We start from the raw sequence: 21020 nt of genomic DNA, 5'->3' as shown, positions 1-21020 counted from the left end.
TCCCCACCAAAATATATTCCCTTATCTGATAAAAAATGCTGGAACAGCAGGTGCTACTAACTTACAATCATCATAAAACAAAGTAACATCACAGCAACTACTTCAGAGTTTTATGCACATTCATATTTGATCTCTAAGACTTCTTCAGATAACACACACCACAGGCTGATCACACCAACTGCTGATGATGCATTGTCCTAGGAATGCCATGTATACAGCCATGTCAGGTAGATATAGTTCATATGGTGTATCTTGCATGGGTACACTTGGTGTGCATGCATGTCACAGGAGTACAGGTTTTGCACATGCCCATCTCACACCATGGTGTACTTTGTTGTGAACTCACAGGACAAAGTAATACAGCAATGCCACCTGCAGACACCGGACACAATGAAAGGCCATTATTGTTACCTGTGCTGGGGCTGCTGATGATGACAAAACATGGATATCTCAGTCACAGCCTAGTGACACTGTGGTACTGTATGTCTCTATTTTGGGTGCAGATCTGACCTCAAAAGAGGCTGAAGTCTTGGCCTCACCCTCACAAAAACATGAAGCTGTACAGCAGGAGCACTTACCATCCCCAGATGGTTAGAGATCCCCCATGGTTCCCATCAACAGCAGTTCTCTGTTTCTGTCACTGCCTGGCTCTCTGGCAGAGAAACTGACAGTGTGCTATGACCTAGGTGACTATAGTTTAATTAGCAGCCCTTGCACTGGAAGAGCCAGGCAGCAAGGGTCAAGATTAAAGGATCATGCCCTGCTTGTGTTTCCCAGGGGGATGACATGGTTGTGCACTATCAGAGGTACAATGGGCAGTGCAATTTCCCTGATGTTGGCTGGAGAAACCATTGCTCATGCATTGAGGAGAGGGGCAGGGCTGCTTGAAGGGAAAGCTCTTGCAAAAGTGAGGGGATATCTTCCATAATAAACTCATTGCAGTCCCTTCCCAGTTCCTCATCAGGTGCATGTTGATAGGGCAGCGGAAAAGATTAAAAAAAAAACTTGAACCATCCCCATTGTCTGCCTGAATGATGGCCCCTCCAAGGTCACTCTTCATTCCATTAATGGAGAGCAAATGTAACAATTATCCAGGCTGGCTGAAGACTGACAGATAGTGAAGGCAAAATACACACAAAAAACAGATGCACACACTACATCTCAGTCTTGCACAGAAACTAGACCCCCTTTCATGCCACAGCTGGCCTTTAACTTGCAGGTGGCACTCAGGATCAATGAGTAGATGTGCTATAAAATCATCCAGGCACCATCCACAGCAATCCGATCAAGAGTGAACCTCACTGCTGTGCTGTGTGACTTCTGTGAGGATTCAGAGTCCCAGGGACACAGCAATAATTACTCTGCTGAGGTCTGAGTTGGCACACAGTGCTTTCATGTCCACATCCATGTACAGCATTAGCAGTGCCATCATTACCGTGCTCACCAGTAGTGTTTCCTGAGTCATTGGAGGGTACATGCCAGAGGGTTGCTTTGTCGGTGTCAACAGGTTAAACAATCTGCACTTGCATCTGGATATGAACCATGCTGTGCAATACCTCATCGTGAGAGGCCACAAAAGTCACCCTTCTTCAGCAGGACACCTAATGAGTGGACTCACAGTCTCATAGTTGCACATCATCCCTGTCAGGGGGACTACAGCTGGTAGTGCAACAAGCCAACAAAGTTGTGGCTGATCATAAACATGCGACAGAATCTAAAACACATTGCAGGAGGTGATCGTGTATAAGATAGAACATCCTTAACCTTGGCATCCCACTTCCACATCAGGTCACAATCCCATAGCAGCACCCCCCCCCCCCACTTCATCACAGCAGAAAATTGTATATGACATAAAGGTTGCAGTCTGTAAGAGCAAACATTCATATGAGTGAATTCTCTATTTACCTTGTTTTTTGGTCTTTCAGCTGCTTTGTGTACGAGATTGTATTACAGTGTGGTCTGGGAATTTACCCTTGTCCCACTGTTACGCAATGTCGGAGCTGGATTTATATATATTAGCAGGGGTATGTGAGGTGCAAGGGGATCTTGACCTGGAAGGGAGTGGTGGTCTTAATTCTGATGCAGTTCCTGTTATGATACATTTTGGAACAGAAACACTTAATTTAAAATAAACTGGTGACTGCATACTATGGTCTTTTGTGTTTTTTGTATCTGATACTTTTTTATGAAGGGCTATATCTTCAAAATGGTCATGTAATGCTAGGACAGGGTGATATAAATGTCATTAGAAGATGTTTCCTGCTTTAAAGGCAATGGAGAAGCAGCATCTTGAATCTGAGTCTAGGAAAATGAAAAATATTGACCACCCACTCACCAGGGAAGTTCCTTTAGCAGGCGACTGACAGGCATAAAGTGCCCCACTGGACATCACAAGAAATCCTTCCCACAGCCATCAGACTCTATAATGCCTTCTACCTTCCTAGCACCATCAATCAATTATCCTTTGTGCAATATGCTATACCTTAATTAAAGTATCATAATGTGCAATACCTATATCTTAGTGTGAGTGGCAATTAACACAAAAGGCTCCCCCTTCCATGTCATTACTATATGCCATATCAAACTCCCCTAATACTTTGGCTATGGTCAACAGTGTACCTATGTCAGGCATTACTGTTATATATGTGGGGTAACATAAGTGAGAATAGTATATGTCGTATCTAATTATGTAACATATGTGTTTGGTCTATGTTCTATGTTTATCTGTACAGGTGTAACATAAGCACTTTCCTGCAGGATCAATAAAGTATTTCTGATTCTGATTCTGATTCCTAGGCATAAATCACACAGCACAGAGTTAATTAGCAAATATAGTGCTTATCTGGGTGATTCTGAGAAAGTACCAATACATGTCTTTTTAGCTGCGAGCCACCTTACTCAGCAAACTCCTTGCCTACTAATGCTGCATAGGCAGATGGTGTTCATCTATGAATCCCAGCCCTAAAGGCTCTAGAAGATGTTGTGCTTTACAAGTTTCAACTATAGAGTATGAGAAAAAGAATTTTACTGGAACCATAGAGGGATATATTTCTCCAGTGCTTTTCAATTTTCCTTTACTTTGTAGGAGAAGATAAGGGAAGGCGATAACTGTTCATAAACTACACATTACCCATACCATATACGTTTATTTTAAAAGCCAAGGAAAGTATGGTGTCTGGAATGTGTGATTTTCATTCCATGCTTCTCAAACAATGTTTTTCTATCACTTTTATTATGACAGAAAATATTGCCCATAAATAAATACAATGTCTATGTTTAATGTTATAACAGTACAATAAGAATGCAACTGATATTTTTAGTTTTCAGCTCTCCATTCAAAAACTTGTTTCTATTATTTTTTCAAAACCTTGCATATTGAAACTTTTTATTTCTGAATCAATATATATATATATATATATATATATATATATATATATATATATATATATATATATTCATGTTATTCCATTCATTTTATGTGCTTTCAAACACAGTTCCAAACAGATTTTTTCCCATTACGACATTTCATAGGTAACTACTAGGTTAACTGTCCTTCTGGGCCATTTTAAGCCTAGCCTATTTCCCCTTTTCAAAGGTGAGAGTCAAATTCTGTACCTTGTATCTGCAAGATAAAAACATTTAAACCTCACCCCTTCAGATTTTGCTCTCCTCCAAGTCTACTTCTAATAGCACATGTAATTGCTGGCACTTTAAAACCATAGTAATAAAATTTTCTCCAAATAACTGCTGTTGAAAATGTTCTCCATCTTACCTTTGGAAGTCAGCCTCCAAACACTAAATGATTTATCTTCAGTTGCAGTTGGCATCATAGCTACACCATATACATATTTCCCATCCACGCATATTCCAGCCACCTCTGTATTCTGCATTCAGTAATGCTTTCTAAGAGTGCCATACTGCAGTTTCCTTGACATTTCTCCTTATGCCTGCTTCCTTTCTGCACACTGTTGGCCCTCTCCAGATACCATCTCCATATCCTTGGAACCAGCTGACTATCATGTCACCCCATCAGTACCGTTGATCTTTTAATCCATTTAACAAACCCTGAACTCATTCCCTCCAATAGAGATTCTACTGACAGCACAGTTTCTCCAACAGGGCAAGGTCATTTGATTTGGTTAACAAATAGGTGCTCTACTTCCATGTTTAACTCGCCTTCATATCTGGGCTCTACTATAAATGTGATGTACAGTAACCATCATTTTTTTCTAAAATTCATTTCATTTCTGCAAGTTATGCAGTACATTCTCACTATCAATTTCACCATCTGGCTATTTTCCCATTTTTCTATCTTCCAATATAATATCTGAAGTTCACATTCTCCTGTAAAGTATAGAGAAATTTCTCAGTTTCCAGTTGAAAAGTTGGCACTCAAAATGCTGAGTGACAACAAGCCAAAAAAAAAAAGACTCCGAGATCACCATACCTCACAGAAAGGAAATATTCTGAGAAATGACATCTCAGGCTTAGTATATAGAAGCCCATTTTTTGGCCATTAACTCTCAATGTTTTTGAATTCATTCTAGTGTGTCCCAATATTCCATATAGTTACCAAGTTTTCCTCTTCAATGTAAATATCACCAAGGAATCTCTAAAAAATGTGCATTTATTTGGTTACTAAATTAACATAGGAGTGTAATCTTGGTCAGCCATGAGAATGGAGTGTTGTCAAACGATGCACACAACTGACCAGTTGCCATCGTAGAGTTTGTCACTGCTAAGGATTAGTGGACTGCTTATTGCACTTCTCTTTCCTTTCATAAAACTGTCAATTTCTTAAGCCTTTTGGATGCTCATTTTCTGTATGAATGCAAATGCTGATTTTATTTAATATGCCTTCACTGAGACTATCCAGGCCCTAGATGGGCAGCACCTTAGAATTCCTCTAACATACAGGTTGCCATTCCCACTACTCAGCACTTCTTTAGCTTCCAACCAGTCTCTACATTTTTTATTCGCACCCTAATCAAAAAATTAAAACCTACTAACCTATCTGCGGATCTTCTCCTTGCTGAGTATCTGCAAAAAGCTGCAGATGTCATAACATATCCCATCTCCATTCTAATCAATTGTACCATATCAGAAGCTACAGTCCCATCCATCTGGAAAATATCTCATATCAAAGCCCTTCATAAAGGTGGTAGCTCTACTGAACTATCTAACTTTAGACTCATAGCTGTCTTGTCACCACTAGCTAAAATTATGGAAAAGTGCATCCATAAACAGCTACTTCACTATCTAATCCAGAACAACCTACTGGCTAACTCTCAGCATGGCTTCAGGCCACATCATAGTACCACCTCAGCCCTCCTCACCTTCTCCAATGCTATAAATTATAACAGGAACAACAACAAATTATCCTTAGCTGTTTTTTGGACCTCTCAAAGGCGTTCAATATGGTTAATCACCAACTACTCATCTACACCCTGAAAAAAAATTCCTTAGACATGCACTCTCTCCACTTGTTCCAATCTTATCTGAGTAACAGACAATAAGCCATCCTATGGCAGAATAAACTATTCAACCTCCTACCCAACACCCTGTGTCCCCCAGTGGTCTATTCTTGGACCTCTTTTGTTTTCTATTTTCATTAATGACCTCCATACTGTCATCCCAAAAGTAAACTGCATTCAATATGCGGACAACTCCACCTTGATTTTGCTCTGCCACCTCCCAGCCAGATTTGCAGACACTAACTTTGGATATTTTTAACAGAGTTGAAAATTGGCTTTCTGATCATCATCTGATTTTAAACCCCAACAAAACTAAGCTACTACTTTTCTCCCCCACTCAAAAGTCCTCAGTATTATCCTTCTCCATTAAGTCTAATAATGGCACCATAATCTCCCCAGATGTCACACAAAACTCTTAGGCGTTATTGTAGATAACAATCTTAAATAAGATATTCATGTCAATCAAACTATCAAAACCATTAATAAAAAACTTGGCTCACTATATAGGATTAAACCATTCCTAAACCCACATGCCAGAACTGCCATTGCCCGCACTCATCTCCTCTCTACCCTTTTCTATGCCTCCCCTCTACTTACCAACTTAAACAAAACTGATCTTAACAAACTCTCAGGCTGCTATAATCACATAGCTAGATTTGCCACTGGCTTTGCCTACAGAACACATCACTGTATAAACCTAAATAAGCTTGGTTGGCTGGAACTGCCCAGGCTAATTCAGTACCACCAACTTAAAGTGGCTCATAAAGTACTTTACCAACCTGAAAAAACACCTGCACTTAAAAACATTATCTACCCCTACTGCAACTCCAGACCACTTTGTTCATCTAATAGACTGGTAGTTCAGAAGGTCAAATCCAACAACTCAGCTGGTGACTCTGTTTGCCAACTCTGTTGGAAACTTGGAACTCACTGCCTGCTGACGTTACTTTAGAGTCATCCCTAACTCAATTCAAGAAAAGTCTCAAGCAGTATTTCAATTCTCATATGTCCTTGCTCCAAGCCTGACTAAATCTTTAGTTATATTAGGGTAACAATACTATTTCACCTGCAATTTATTGGTGTTGTAATTTCTTAAACTATTTCATAAGTTTGTGAGATTGTATAACTTACTTGTCTCTACAGAGTCTGAAAACTGTGCTTAATTTGTACTATGCATGTTTTCTTTTGTAACTACCTTTGGAGCTTTTCTCCCTGGGCATCCGTTGAAAATGGACATGTATCCAGTCGGACTATCCCAGTCAACAAATGTAAAATAAATAAATAAATAACTTAAAGGTTGAGCCTCCATGATTACATCAGTGAAGTTTTACGTGTCGTAGTATTGTATGTGCAATAAAATGCCCCTCTTCTGACATAAATAGTACTACTCATTTTCTTTCCCTGCAAAAGCTTTCTTGTATTTGTGCTTCTTCATACTTGTTTTTGATACAGTTTAGTTCTAAACAGGCACAATTCTAAACTTAAAATTACACCCCTAGGTAGCATTCCATCTCATTGACTGCAATACCAAGTATGTAAAAAATGGTTTGTAAACACAATCAAGATGCAGATGGGAAACTAAGTGGAAAGAAGACTCAGGGTACAATTCCAAAGGGTCAAAGTGATTGACAGGTTAAATGAGTGCATACTACTTTTTTCCTTTTTCCAATATCCAGGAGATGTTCCTGTCCTTGATGTAACATATGGTGCAATAATCCTCTACCAGCTAACACTGTTACCCTGGGACAATCTTCCCAATCTAGGGCATCTCTCCCCTTTATTTCATTGTAGGTTTGCTGGGGGATGTGACCAGGAGCAGTATGTTGAAATAATAAGCTAATCCTAGAGTAGTCCCAAAATACTCACCTCCAAAATCCAGGCATGCAGTGTGATTGCATTGTATCACATGCAGGCTTAAGGCATCTAGCACACAAACCTCCCCCAACAAGAACTCCTATATAATCAAGCAAATAGCTATAACAGTTCTTAAAAGTTCCTTTCATTAAGGAAAAAAAAGAACAAAGATAGTAACAAGAAAAATTTGCATACCTATATAATTAAGAGGAAGCAGTCAGGGGAAAACACAGCTTTTTGGGGGGTATAGATCAGTATAAAAATCACAGCTGGAATAGTAAAAATAATGAGTGGAATGAAATCCAATAAGCAGTGACAGGAACAGGAAACGTACATGTAATTGATATATGCTCTTCTGCTAAGCATACAGAAAACTGTGTTGTATGTTACCACAGTTAACAGAGAAACGAAAAGGAAATTGGTCAAATTATGTAAGGCGATATCCTAAGAGGACTTTATATATGGACAAGGCAGTATTGCCATATGAGATGCATTACAGAAGAGAGTTTAGTAAAAGACCTACAGCACTGTTACCGACATCATTCCTCAAAAACTGTGAAAAGACTGTTTTCTGAAGGCCAGTCAGTTTTACCTGCATAGTTAAGAAGCAACTAGAATATTGAAATGTCAGATTGTGCAATATCAAGACTGTACTGAGAATCACACACATGCCTACTGACTTTAGTGTTTATGAACTAAGTACCTCTCAGCTGTCCCTGATTTTGACTCAAATTTTAGCTCTGTTCCTCTTAATCCCTCCTAAAATTGGTGACTTTTGGAAAAAAGGTGGTGAATTACACTTAATAAATAACTGACAATAATTAGATTTATAGACTTTTTTTACTTCAGAAAATGTACATGAATGTACATGTTTTTATTCTGTCAATGTCTTTAGTTTATACTACTAATATTGTACAGGTGTCCTTGATTGTCCCTGATTATTTTCAGATCTGTCTTTGGCTTGATTCTATACAGATTTGCCCCTGATTGGCTGAGAGCTATGATGAACCATCATTCATTTACAGTTCTGCACAAACTAAATAAGCAAGTGCCATTGCCTTTTCAATATATACTTTATCAAGGAGATTAAAAGACAAGCAGCATTTTTGAGAGTTCTCATCATCATGGCAACTTGAAAGTTGTGGCCGTCGGGAGTGACATTGCATTTATAGACAGAAACAAAATCTGAAGATGCTATTACAAATTACAAAGTTTAAGGACACAAATGTTGTGCGGGCATTTTAAAATTAAACTGCAATGGAACTGTCACTAGGGTTCCAACCAGAGTACCCTGTTTTACAGTGATGGCCCATTCCCCATTGATACTCAACCCCGGGTGTGGTAGCCTGCATGCATCACCATAGTGGCATTGAAGATATGAATGTAAGAAATACAGTTTAAGGCTACCCAAGAATGAGCATGAACACACACAGCACCAAGAGGTCCAATTCCTGTTGGCTCACCTTGACTGTGGGGGGGGGTCAAAGGCCAAAGGATAAACACCATCATGATCTGCTTTCTTCCTGTGACCTTGCTTAGGAAATCATTCATTTACGGGACCACAAACTCAAGCTTTCCAGGTAAGTCAAAATTAAAATGGCAGCATAGTAAAAAGAGCTTCCCTACTTCAGGGTGTCAGAAGCTGTGTCTATGAAGTTCAGCAAACCAGGAAATGGGAGTTGTGTGTGTGCAGGGTCTATGGAAAAACATTAAAGAAAAAATATTTTTTTCCAACAAAACTCTCTTGATTTTTATGTTATATTATTTTAAAAGATTATATAATTTAGTGAGTACTAGACCTTAATCTTCATTCATATAACACAGAGTAACTGATACAAGATCATTTTCATAGAAACATCTTTACAGTCCCATATAGTAGAACTTTATTAGGAATACCCATGACAAAAGTATGCATTAACAAAAACTAAATTATATTTATGACATTTTACCCTAAGGCCATGTGAAATGTTAGCATGTTTCCTTTGAAGAAAAGTCGGCTTGAACACTAATCCAAATAACTATGATTTACATTCTGATGACAAGTATCATTTCTGAACTGTGCAATAGAGTTCATTTTTCAATAATTATTTTGTATAGCACTGTCACAAAACAATCAGTATCAAACAAAACACCCAATTTCACAAACTACCAGACTTCATATGTTTTAACCATCTTTTACAAATTATAACAATACCAATAAAGGGAAAATATATTAGTTACTGTCATGACTAATGCCGCTGCCTGCTGTTCTAAGCTAAACGTTGCCCTTCCTCTTTTTATTCTAACAATGCTACACATACCAAATCAAGCCTGAAAAGAACTTACACTATCTTTAAAATTTTTAATAGCAGCTATGGTGCCTGAGCAATCACCTTGCATCAGTCAGATAGACAATATATTAGCCCCCCTCAAAACCTATTGGGGAACAACCCAGGGTGTCTCTAAAACACTTTGTGATATTCCTGTATATGTGGCATAAACTTAGTACAAATGTAAGCAATTAATGTAAATGATGGAATTACAAAAACAACAAATTACAACCAAAAAAAAGTAGTATCTTCAAACTATACCTAACCCAACACAACAAGGCTAGGGTCAACTCCATCTTAAAAGAACTCACTAAAATAGCCAAAAGAAACAGACCTTCATTCATGATACAATTTGCTATTAAAATAAGTGACAATAATAAGGGCTTCCATAACCACATCTAAACAATGAAGGGGAAGATACAAGAATGCAGCATTTCAGGTCAAAAAGTTAAAAATATAAAGGAGGCAACAGGTATTTATTTGATAAACTAGCCTACAGATTTGCAAGAAATTTCAAGTTTCAAAGCAAAATACCATTTACTCTTCAAACCTGCAAAGCACTCCTACCCAAATACATACATTCTTAAAGGGACAATCCCAGAGTTTAAAATTCGGGTCCACACTACAGCTGACCAAATCACGCTCACTTTACCATGTCACTCACATCCCCACCCACGGTGTCCTTTTTCATTTACATAGCATGACAATATTCAATTCCAATCCTGTTTTTGTTCCCAATGTCAACTACACTTTGTGTTTACGGTCCTATCACAGAATGTCCAGATGTTTGCCTCATACTTTGGTCCGGTTTTCATAAAATTGTGGTTTTCTGCAAAATCAGTCCCAAATCATAACCAAATGACATTAGAAAATAATAGCAGACAATTCAGTTTCCAATTTTATACCCTTCAGAAAATTCATACTAATGCAAAGCTTGTTATTTTATCAACTTTTTAAGTTTGTAAGAACAATATTTAAACAATGTCCAGATTTCTGGATGGAAGAGGCTGAGATCCTGCTTTGCAACTACTCCAAACATTAGTATCGTTCATTGTGGTTCGTTTCTGTAGTAACCGCAATGAACGATAGTTGTAAAAACAAAACATTTACTGTCCGGAGCTGTTGTTTCCCCCCATTATTTTAGGCTTTGTCTCGATTACTTGTTCTAAGAAGTTGAGAGGTTTCTCCTGCTTTGCAGCTGCTCTGTACTTTAATAATGTAGTTTTTAGAGCGATCGTTCATTGTGGTTCGTTTCCATAGAAACCACACTGAACGATCGTTGTATTTTCACATTCCTGAGCTGTTGTTCCCCCCATTATTTTAGGCTTTGTCTGAATTACATGCTCAAAGAGGCTAAGAGGTTCCTCCAGCTTTGCAACTGGTCTATACTTCAATGCGTGAGTTTTTAGAGCGATCGTTCATTGCCAATCATTTTTATAATAAACGCAATGACAAATAATTTTGAAAAGAAGACCTTTACTGTCTGGAGCAGTTGTTCCCCCATTTACTTTAGGCTTTGCTCTGATTTCTTGCAATAAGATGAATCGGAAAGGGACCCAATTGCAGTTCTGGGACCAGAAGGCTCTTATGTTCTTTTCTGACTTATTTACCGACATGATGCAGCATGGCATTGGCTTTGACTGTTTAAAAAAAAAAGAATTGACCATTTCAGTAAATAAAAATTTGTGGTCAGATATATGATGTTAATCATCTATGATACTGAGCTCTTTATTAAAATCATCAAAGCTGTTAATGTTTAAATGTGTTTCAGTGATATAACTAGATCTTTTTTTACTAAAAACTTTTATAAAAGTATCAGGAGTAAAATGTCCTTGCTTACATAGCTGACAGTATTCGTCTTTTAGTTCCTGGAATTTTTTTGAAAACCATTTTCTGTGGAATTACAAAGTGCTTTTAGCTTTGGGCAACATTTATTTAGATACAGTATCTGCCACCTGTTAACATTGTATCTGTAGTGAATCCTGTGCCATGTTAGCACAAAAAAGAAGAAATGGACAACTTTTATTGCAAAGCCTTGATTGTGGGGGGGGGGGGTATTTAAAACAATGTGCAATATGCAAAATTCTTTCTTGTGGTATTGGTCTACTGCTGTTATAAGTATCTGAGTGCAACAAACTTTAAAGTTAGACATCTCCACGCTAGTTTAGATGTAATGTGAGTGGCTTTAGGGCTGGCGAGGAAAGAGAAGAACAAAGTTAAATGGGGAGATCAGTGTTGAGCTAAAGTGGACTGAATATCCTGAACTGAACAGAGTTATGAGCCTATCAGGAATGTGAAGCAATATCCTGTAAATCCTGACAGTCTGAAGAAAAAAAAAAACGTGAATCAAACAAAATATTTTAAATACTGATGCATACTGTTACACATTTAAAGGGTTTTTGCATTCCCCAAATGAATGCTGTTCCCCCACTCCCATGTTACTTAGTATAACCCTATCAATACTACAGTGGGAGAATACTCTGAAATAGCTTTTGCCCAAGAAAATTCAATGCGGGTGTGCGTGCGAACACACACACACACACACACACACACACACACACACACACACACACACACACACACACACACACAAAAACACACACACACACATATATATTTATATAGATGCACATATGAGTGTGTGTATTTCTGTGTAGCTCTCGTGTTATCACTTGTGAATCAGTGTGTCCGACATAGCTGTGTTATGGAATGTCACTGCAGAGCTTGAGCTCTTTCTGATGTCATCTTACCAACTTGGCAAATGGAAAAGTAGTCACTCTTTTTATTTTGTCTAGAACTGGAGTCATCACCTTAAAATATTTCCAGTTATAACATATAAACATAGTGCGTATGTTATAAAATTTCAATTATGCATGTACATTCTCAAATAAATGGAAGCGACAATGAATTCAAGGTGCTGAAGTTGTCATTTTTAACCTTTTGGGATAAGACAGAAAAAGAGGGAAGGGTTGCTGATGTCTAGCTTTTAACTTGGCTGGGTTTGTCCCTGATGGCTTAGTATAGTTAAGAAACTCCATAGGAGACAGACGTTAGCTTGGACAGCTGACTTGTAGGACTGACGGACCGTAGTTAGTTGGATACCTGGACACTACAGTTTAATACTTAATAATAGTCTGTGTTGAGGGGATCTTATTCCCTTGGCAGTTGGCAGCATGATTTTTTTTTTTCTTTTTTGTCTTTGTAGTGCCTGGTATGGTATAAGTAAAGTTGCTGTAGGCTGTTTTCCTGATACATGCTTGCCTTTTATGCTGCCTATGGCATGCAGCTTGCTAGCAAAAACTGGAAGGGTTGATTCTGTTGGGCACAGGGTGTCATTAATTGGTGTGTGTGTGTGTGTGTGTGTGTGTGTGTGTGTGTGTGTGTGTGTGTGTGTGTGTGTATGTATATATATATATATATATATATATATATATATATATATATATATATATATATATATAGGAATAGGAATACAACATGTGTCTTCATACCTCTCAACCTCAGAGGAAGAAATCTGGACAAAGCCATAAATAATGGGGGGACAATGGACCAAAAATAGGGACAATTTTTAAATATTGCTCTTATAAACTTAGAATGTTGATAGAATAACAGGTATTGCATTAGCATGAAATTTCTGAAGGGTATGACGTCTGAAACTTTCTGTCTTCAATTGTTAATGATTTGCCAATAATTTGCCAAACTATTATTAAAGTTCATGCAATTAGTACTGTTTCAATCCTTGATGTCAGACAGAAGTGCTCTTTGCAGTACCCACAATGTGCCAGTAATGACTTCTTCTGCAATTTGTACGGGGTTACATGTAATGGTAACATATCTTAATACGATCGTAGATTCTTTTTTATAAGACCCATTGCTCCTCCTACAATTGGACCTGTCTGGGTATCTTTCTTACACATTGCTCTCATTTCTTCCTGCAAATCCTGATATTTTATGACTTTGTGTCTCTCTGTACATAAGACACTGTAGTCACTGGGTGTGGCTATTTCAATGATCAATGCTACTTTTGTCTTCTTTTCATGGACCACTGTATCTGGTTTTCTAGCATCTGTCTTTTGAACTGTTAGTAATGGGTGATCCCATGTGATATAAACCTCATAATTTTCTATGATGCTTTGTGGCTCCTGTTTTTAGTGTATTTCAGCCACTTTAATACCATAATGTTTGCACAATCCCCAGTGCAACAGTCTTGTCACATTATTATGCCTTTCAGTATACAGTCCTTCTGCCATTAGTATGACACAACCAGCAACAAGGTGTGTGATTGTTTCCAGTTAAGTTTTACAAAACCTACATTTGTCTGTTTCTCTCACATGCTCAGTGGACTTTGTAAACCAGTGTGTATGTAGTCCACTGTCTTGGGCCGCCAATATTAACCTTTCATCTCTTGGTTTGAATTCACCTCTCCTTAACCATTCCTGCATTTGATAATAATCAACATAAGGTTCTTCCAGAATTTTACTATACTTGCAACTATATTTATGCATTTTCAATGTCTTGCCTTCTCATCTGATCCCTCACCTTATATTCTTTCTTTTGTTTCTTGGCACATTCAGTTGCTGCCTGATTTTTATCTACTTCTGGCTTGATTTCCATTCCTGCTTGATGCCGATATGCTTCTGGTAGACTAAGCAGAGAAGTCATCTTACATTTATTCTCATGTCTCACAACTTTCACTACATTTTGGTCTTGTGAGGTCAGCAGATATGTGTGGAGTCCCATAATTGCAGATCTATACATGTAATCAATTTCAAGGAGGCCCATACCTACTTTGTAATGTGGAATATATAATCTTGGTATGCACTGATTTTTATAAATCATTTGGTGAGCATCAAGCATCCTTCTTGTTTTTCTATCTTATCTATCCAACACGTTTTGGGGCCAGTCAATGACTCCAAAACTATACGTTAGGACAGGAAGAGCAAATTGATTTATAGCTTGGATTTTGTTCCTAGATGTCAACGCTGTTTTCAGGATTAATTTAAATCTTCTAAAATACTAAAGATACCAATTTTTTCCCTATTGGTTCATGTTTTATTTTTGATCCTTCATCAGTTCTCAAATATTTATACAGTCCTTCTTGCTCAAGTTTTTTTATATCACATTCTTTTCCCAAACTGATGTTTTCTTGGTGCTGCAGTTTTCCTGCTTTAAAGGTTGCTTTGCACACTTATCAATACCAAATGCCATTCTTACATCATCTGAAAAAGTTTTGACAACTTCCAGTTGTACTTTAAGTTCCTCATCTAATGAACTTTACTGTTTTAAACCATTGACAAAGAGAAGATGAGGAGTCTTTATACTTTGATGTTTTCCAGGAACCAGATTATAGTCATGACCTAATCTAAGTAGACAGCTTAACGGGTTAAGGGTAAGACAGAATAGTAGAGGTGACAGGGAGTCACCCTGTAATATCCCCCTCTGGATTTTTATCCCTGGAATAATAATTTGCCCTTTATCATGGCTTAATTGCAAAGTGGTCTGTCGCTGTTTCATAGTAACTGGAATGTAGTTGATTAGTGTAGGATGTATCTTATACATTTTTAAGCAAACTTTTATCCATGAATGAGGGATACTGTCAAATGCTTTTTTGTAGTCAATCCATTCCATACTTAGATTCTCCCCCTTTTTACAGTTCTCCATTATGACTTTATTTAGCAACAAATGATCCCTTCTTCCATATGACTTTCTTTTATTGCCCTTTTGTTCTATTGCCATGATTGAGTTTTCTTCTAAATGACTATATACTCTATCGTCATCAATTCTGGTATGTAGTTTATACATCGTCTGAAGGCAAGTTACTGGTCAGTACATTTTAGGGTTGCTTGCAGGTTCATTCTTAAGAAGTAGCATTGTTTTTCCTGTTAGCCAGTTTGGTGTCTTTTAAGGGTGTGCATATAAATAGCTCTTACTCATGGTTAAATCGTCATTCAAAGACATTGATACTTTTAACCAGAAGTTAGGTACTGCATCTGGTCCTGGTGTTTTCCAATTAGAGGTTTTTCTTAACTTTGTTTCAATCTCTGTAACTGTTACTTCATCTCATTTCATATCCTGTACTTTTGAACTTCTTATACTTTCTTTTACTTATTCTATCCATTTAGCATCGTTGTTATGTCCCACAGGATCTTCATATACACCTCTCCAAAATGTATCTATTTCTTCTTTTTTGGGTGGTCTTTCAATTCCTTTTACCCTGTTTCCCAGTTCTCTATAAAACTTTTTTGGGTCATCAATAAATTGCTTATTTTGTACTTTTCCTTAATATTTTTCTGTGTACCTTCTAAGTTTTTCTGCCTGTGTTGATATTTTTAGTTTATTATTTGTGATAGTGTTTGATGGATCTTGATCCATTATAATATTGTGTATTGCTTTTATCACGTCTATATGTCTGAGTATTTTTGTTGATCTGTTCCCTCTTCTATACTCCTCTAACAATGAAAGTTCTTGTCTTAACTGCTTGACAGTTTTTGCTATTCGATACTTCCATGATGGTATTAGATTTCTCCCCTTCCCTTCCTTTACTACCCAGTGTTCTTGTGGTAGAATTTTATTGGTTATTAATTTAGCTACACAGTAATATATCCTGTTTACTTCTGTTATATCACATGGATCTCTATGGATAATCCTAATTATTGTGTTCAATTGTTTTATCAAACTTCTGACTTTTTGGGTTTTGTTCTCCTTCTGCAGTCTATTTCTTTCATTGATCTTAATATATCTATTTATCTTTATTAAATCAAGCAATTCTTCTTTTAGCTCATTTTCTTCTAAAGTAAGGGCACATATTTTGATTTCCATTTCCTGCGGGCATTCTATATAAAGTTCTATAGCATCTTCCTGTGGTGCATTCTCTTCAATTTCATCCTGTGCCATCCATTGCTCTGTCATATGGGTACTCACTGCCCTATCACTCCTCAACATTGACTTTGTCAGAGTTTCCACACTTTCTTGTTCCTTTCCTTGCTGTCCATCTTCAAGTGAATGTTTATACTGGTTTCCTGTGGAAGGCTCCAAAATATCTTCATATGGCACCTGGCCAATTGCTTTCTGTTTCATTGGTTTCCCCTTAATATGGATGTTCATTGTTCTATCCTGTTGTGATACTTTCAGAGTTAGATTTTCTACACTGAATCCTTCACTTTGCAGGTACTCCATAACCTTAGATTCTATTTCTTTAACTTCTCCATTACTAATCTCCTTTTCTATTTTTCCTCTTTGTCTTCTTATTTTTAGTATTGTACAATTTTCCATGTCTGGATTCCTTTGCCTGTATTTGTCTTCAAATATCTTTGGTGCTGCTCTTTTTGTATTCGTTAGTTTTGCTTTCTCCTTTGCACAGATATTACACCACATTAAATCTCTTTTTCTTTTCCATGTCCATATTTCTTCTTCAGATGTCTCCTGATCTTACAGTTTCTCCTCACTCGTTCCATCATGCTATGATGTAACCTGTGTTAGACCTTCTACACCAAATCCTTCATTTCGCAGGCATTCCATAACTTCAGCTTCGATTTTTTAACTACTACTTTACTAATCTTCTTTTCTACATTCCCTCTTTGTGATATTATTTCTTTTTTGTGAAATTTTCCGATGCCTTTGCCTGTATTTCTCTTTGAATATCTTTGGGGCTGCCTTCTTTCTATTGAGTAATTTTGCTTTCATCTTTGCATAAATATTGCACCAAATCAAATCTCTCTTTTTTTCCCATGTCCATATTTCTACTTTATACTTTCCAAAAATCTCTAGGTTTTGTTAATATTTTTGCACTTCCTCAGATGCTTCTTTTTCCAAACAGATCAACGTTTCTTGGTCTATATATTGTTTTTCACAAATCTGTTGCATTAGTGAACACCATTTTTTATTTGATCCTTCTGGCAGTTTTTCTTCTGGAATTTCAATGTAGTAGCTGTTAATGAGTTTCAGGATTGTCTTATATGTAGGTGAAACTTGAAACAATGTCTCTTCCATCCAGCCATCCATCTACAACCCCTTTTTTCCCATTTTTGCACATTAAATCTGGGTGTCACTTTCTTACTAAAGTGCAGTGGTCGGGGGGGGGTCATACATTTGAGGTTCCCTGCTTATGTTAATACCCACTTCAATTATCCTGTTTCATCTTTGGTGGTTGTCTGTCAGATTAAAAACCATATAAACAAAATAGTTCATAGGTTCATAGGTTCATAGGTTCATACTAGACTATCTGCCCGAGGGCATTTACAAGCCTAGCCCATCGTTTTGTGGCTTACGCCACCCCTTTAGTATGGGGAACTATACCCATTATTTTGCTGTGCCTCTGTCGAGCAGTGATGCTGAGGTAATCCCTGGGGTATATCTGCGATCTCCCATCCATTGGTCAAGATTTCTCTTGAACAAGGCCAGCGAGGTGCTCTGCCTCACATATACCGGGATTTTGTTCCACAGCATAGGGAGTCTTTGGGTGATGAATCTATCCCTCCAGCACGTCCTATTAATAGCCGTGTCGAGGTTTAAGTCTCCCGCCCTTGTGGCTCTGATGGATCTAGATTTTTTGAGGTGAAGCATATTCATCAAATCTGGGTTTAACATGGCCTTGTATGTTAGGCAAAGGTCACCTCTGAGCAAGCGTGGCGACTGAATAGAGCTGGAGTTCTTTCAGTCGGGCAGCATAGGACAGATTTTTGAGACCCTTTATCCTTTTGGTGAGGAACTTTTGTGGCCTCTCCAGCTGCTGCAAGTGTTGGGTCAGATACATTCCGAATGGGGCATTGTACTCAATCATTGGTCTGATGAGTGATGAGTAAAGAGAGACTATGACCTCCCTTGATCTAGATGAGAATCCCTTCATGATGAGGTGGGCAATGTAGAAGGTCTTCCTAACTACTTTAGCTACATGGGTGTCGAATGACAGACTACTATCAACCTGGGTCCCCAGGTCCCTGATAACTTCTTCTGTGCTCAGTGGATTGCCACCTATTTGGTAGCTAGGGGTAACCTTGTTTTTCCCGAAGGGTATGACTATGCATTTTTTGGCATTTAACTTTAGGCCGTGGCTCTGGCACCAGTTATCCGTTTCTGTGAGACCCTTCTGAAGGATATCTGTGTCAGATGTGTTTTCTACTATGGCGCCCAGTTTGCAGTCATCTGCAAACTTTGTCAGCCATAACCCTCCTGTGTTTGCTTGTACTTCGGAAAAGTAGATGCCAAACAAGAGTGGGCCCAGGACTGAGCCCTGTGGGACACCACTTGTGACAGGCTTTGAGTCTGACATGGCGCCAGCAACTCTGACCCTGTGGGTTCTGTCACTCAGCCAGTTTGCAACCCATCTTGTGATGTATGGGTTAACATTTAAGCTGATGAGTTTTTCAATGATACCCGAGTGGGGTATTGTATCGAAGGCCTTCGCCAGATCGAGGTAGGCTGTATGGACTTCCTTTCCTTCATCAATGGCTTTGGTGACTGTTTCGAAAAAGTCAACCAAGTTTAAAAGGCATGATCTGCCTTTGACAAAGCCAAACTGGGTTGGATCCAAAGTCTGCAAATTCCCTATGTCTTTATTTATGAGGTCCATTATGATCCTCTCCATGGCTTTGCAGATAAGGCTTGTCAAGCTAATGGGCCAGTAATTTCCAGGGTCGGTGGAGGCACCGCCTTTGTGAAGTGGGACCACAGTTGCAGTGCGCCACTCCCTGGGTATGTATCCAGAGGTAAGACTTTGATTAAACAGCTGTCCTAGCTGTGGGTTTAATTCCTCATTGAGTTCGTGGAGCACACAGCCGGGGACACTATCAGGTCCCATGGATGCTGTGTTTTTTGCTTTGGAGAGAGCAGTTCTCACTTGGGCGTTGTAGATGTTTGGGGGGCTGCAATCGTTTGGTATAGATATCTCTCCTTTTGGGGGGAGAAGTTTGCACTGAACCTGTCAGCCAGTATGTTGGCAATGTCTGTAGGATCAGTAATCTTCACATCATTTTGAACTAGTTCTGAGCATATCTGGGAGTTTCCTCCCAGGTTTCTAACATAGCTAAAGAAGGCCTTATGATTGTCTTTTGAGTCTTTAGCTATTTTTCTCTCGAAATTTGCTTTGGATGATTTTATGAGAGCTCTTAGTTTTTTACTTATAGTGATCAAGGGTGTCTTACCTTTTAAGGATTTTGCTCTATCTTGTAGTAGCTTCCTCCTTTTGTTGTAGAGTTTGTTTATGGCTGGGGTCCACCAGACTGGACGCTTGCCTTTGGTACAAAGAGTCTTTGTTTTGCTTGGGATTGCCTTATCCATGCAGTCCTGCAGGTGCTGGTAGAAGGCATTTGTAAGTGATTCAGCGGCTTGAGTACTGTTTTCCGCCGCTCGGGGCCTTAAAGGAGAACACACTAGTCTTTAGAAGTGTGAAGTCGCGTTTCGAGAACTTCTTTACTATGGTGTTTTTTATTCCAGGTGGTGGTGGGATGAGGACCTCCAGTGAGATTAGTTTGTGATCTGATCTCACCAGTGAGGGGTATACTTGCGGTGTTGAACATTGTGCTCCCATGTTCGTGATGATGAGATCAAGTATGTTATCTCCTCTTGTGGGGATGGTGACTAGTTGTTCCATGGCATTTGAGTTTATGAATTCCAGGAACTTTTGGGCTAGGGTGTTTGGGCTTGAGTAGTGTTCCCAGTCTATATTAGGGTAATTGAAGTCACCTAGTATGATGGTGTTTGGTGATACATTTATCCCTCTAGTGTTTTCAGGAAGGCCATGTGAGGTTCCTGAGTTTGTGAGGGTGGCCTGTAACATGCTACAATTTGCAGAGCAGTCTTGCCTATGGTTAATTGCACCTGGATGGTCTCCGATGCATCGTGCGTTGCCACCAGTCTTGAGGTGTGGGTGTCCTTGATGAATATGGATACCCCCTCCTTTCTTGGTATTGTCCGGATTTTGGGGCCGGAACGCATGATATGAGGTAAAACCTGATAGTGCTGGGGTGCTCTCAGGAGCCTTGAACCAGGTTTCTGTCAGAGCACAGACATCGATGTTCTCCATACTGAGAAGGGCCTCGAGTGCGTGCATTTTGAGATTTAGACTTCTGGCATTGAGCAGCATTACCCTTAGTTTTTTTCCTTTTTTGTGTTCTAGGGTGGTAGGTTTAGAATTTGAGCCTTGCCTAAAAAAGGCACTATGGGGGTGGCAAGAGCCTTTGCCAATATCCGGAATCCCAGTGGTGACAGGTGCAGACCGTCCCTTGGGAAGCAGCGTGGCTTGTCCAGCATGTCATCCCAGGCAGACAGACACTGGATCCCCTTTGAATGACACCAGTGTTTAAGCCAATTGTTAAAGCTGATCATCTTATCTCTGTATTGTGGCATCATTCTTGGTGAAGGTAGGATACTGCTCAAGGTCAGGGTC

This window comes from Protopterus annectens, chromosome 3.part0 (genome assembly GCF_019279795.1).
Source record: "Protopterus annectens isolate FY-2018-M chromosome 3.part0, PAN1.0, whole genome shotgun sequence".
In the NCBI taxonomy this organism is placed as follows: Eukaryota; Metazoa; Chordata; order Ceratodontiformes; family Protopteridae; genus Protopterus; species Protopterus annectens.
Note: the sequence above shows the minus strand (reverse complement) of the source record.